This window comes from Lactuca sativa, chromosome 4 (genome assembly GCF_002870075.4).
Source record: "Lactuca sativa cultivar Salinas chromosome 4, Lsat_Salinas_v11, whole genome shotgun sequence".
NCBI lineage: Eukaryota > Viridiplantae > Streptophyta > Magnoliopsida > Asterales > Asteraceae > Lactuca > Lactuca sativa.
The window spans coordinates 351,886,147-351,888,658 of record NC_056626.2 but is presented as its reverse complement, the minus strand read 5'-3'; the positions used below and the strand labels follow the sequence as shown (position 1 = coordinate 351,888,658).

Here is a 2,512-nt window from a genome sequence, read left to right as displayed (position 1 = left end):
CATGTTTGAGTGCAACATTTATAACTATCATGTTTTAAATAAATGTTCGACACACATCAAGCCATAACATTACGCCTATTCAGAAACCAGGGCCGACTTTACTATATAAAAAATTAAGCAAGGGCTTAGGGCCCCCAATTGTGAAGGTCCCCTAGTTTTTAAAATCGTTGGATGTTAGACAGCCTCTTACGCACAATAAACAAGAGCAACAATACGCAAGACTTGACCAAAATCAACAAAAGCAACCGGCGACGATTCGATTTCCACAAAACACGATTGATTTCCACAAAAAAATATCTATTCTAATCTTTTTCTTCCTTCAACCCCTTCTCTATTATTCCTTCTCCATTCTCCGATTCTTGATTTCGATCCAATGAAGAACATGCGTCACTTTGAGTACAAGAATCTCAAGAATGATTTGAACTTTTACAGGCATCATCGACATATTAACGCTTCAATTGATTCTCGTAGGGATGAAAATCTTGAGGATGATCTCAATCAGATTCCTCTGTATGAATCCTACCATTTTAAGTTTTGTACATCATTATATTAGTTTAAGAGTCAAGCAACTTGTTCATCTTCACTTTACTCCTGGTATCCGAAGATTCTTAAGGTGTCTGTTTCATTATTTCCAAATTACAGGAAAATACTTGGATGTGAAGCAATCACCATGGTTGATTGAATTAGTAGCTTTATATATGAATCTTAAAGGTTCATAAGTTTGGCATCTGATGAGCTTTTTGGTCAACCCTCTTATGATCTCAATATTTGGAATGAAGAGTCTTTTCTAACTTTGACACTTCTAGGTACTAAAAAACTGGAGTACAATCTCACTTGTCTTATTTGCTTGGTATATATGTTTGGCAATAAACATATTAATTATAGAAAATTCCAATTATATCTTTTATAAAATGGATAGTTGTTGATGCAGGACATTGTTTTTCAACCATATTCTTTGAGTTGTGGAAACATTTTTTTGCAAGTCTTGTGCTTGTTTGGCACCTGGAGTATTGATGATTGAAGGGTTGAAGTCTGCAAATCAAGATTCCAAGTGTCCAGTTTGCAGGTTTGATAAATTTGGATGTTATAAATTGCAAATTTTTTTTTTCTATATACTTAATGTGTATATATGATCATATTATGTAACAAAATATAGATTAATGGTATGGTTTATTTATCTTTGTTATTATAGAGTTAAGTGTATGTTAAACCAGTTTACATGTTGGAACTAGGTTTGCTCTTACAACGAAGGTATTTCGAATAATCCATAATCTGATTCCAGTTTACAGATTGTTCATTTGTAGTATATTGAAGGCCAAAGGGCCTCAAATTTTGGGTTCGCTTAGAGCCCCTAAACTGATTGAGCCGCCCCTGTCAGAAACCTACAAATACTTTAGATGGACTAACATAAGATTTGAACCGGTTATTCAAGATTTACGAAGATCCATGAAGTGAAAACTTAAAGGATGATATTTTGAATATCATCCAACAATAAATACATGTGAATTTGGTTATTTTACTAAGATACATTACATCTAATAAATGTCACCCACCTTCACATTAGGCATACCTTATAGCCGCTCTCGTAGTTAGAATGAACTATGAAAATTTATAAAAGACATTTTGCCTTTCCATGTAATAGAGATGCTAATACATAACAATGATATTTGATGAGAAAATTTATACTTTACGTATCATTCATAGCGAAAAAATATCATTGTTTACTGCTCTAGTACCAAATATAATTATTCTTAAACAAATTATATTACTCATAACATGATTAACACATATGCCATCAACCATCTCTTGTCGTATGAAGAAAGATCATGTCATGAATCAACGAGTTCATCTAAGTAAAACTTTCAGAAACTATTAAGTTTATTCGATATAATTCACTAGGAATGCCATAATGAAAAACCAATGGCATTATTCAAAATATATTCTCTTTCATGATCTGTAACATTTATTATGGTCATTTTAGTGAATAACTTTTAAATTTAACTTAATAAAAAACAAAAGATAAAATACATAATGCTCTCACTTATCAATTGTAGCTCATCAAAAATATATATCGATAATAAAAATAGGTTTCTACTTTATAAATGAACAAAGTACATAGTTCTAGGTTCTAATGTTCATCATGTGCAATTGTCTTGAGAAACCATTTATATTAGGGATACCATACAATAATTCATTCCATTTTTTGTTATGTACTTGATTAATTGAATATTTTGAATGAAATTCTTATTTGATATTAACATATTTTTCTGAAAGTTTAATGCGTCTTGGCATCTAATTGTTTTGTAAAACCAAATCGTTATCTGTCCGATTAATTTGTATTTAATCATGTGATGTACCCACTATTGCTAAAGCTACAAGTTTAGAATCAATGATGGACCCACATCCCACACTTGTTCCCCAAAGAGGCAAACATTTAGCAATATTCTCATTTCATTAAGAAAAAACACCTAAAAAATCAGGAAAGATAGTAGCAGCCAGCCAATTTGTTTAT

General features: G+C 31.3%; 1 pseudogene; it reads left to right on the top strand.

Moving 5' to 3' along the window:
- Positions 1-473: 473 nt before the first annotated feature.
- Positions 474-1,264, top strand: LOC111906437 (probable E3 ubiquitin-protein ligase BAH1-like; annotated as a pseudogene).
- The last annotated feature ends 1,248 nt before the right edge of the window (positions 1,265-2,512 follow it).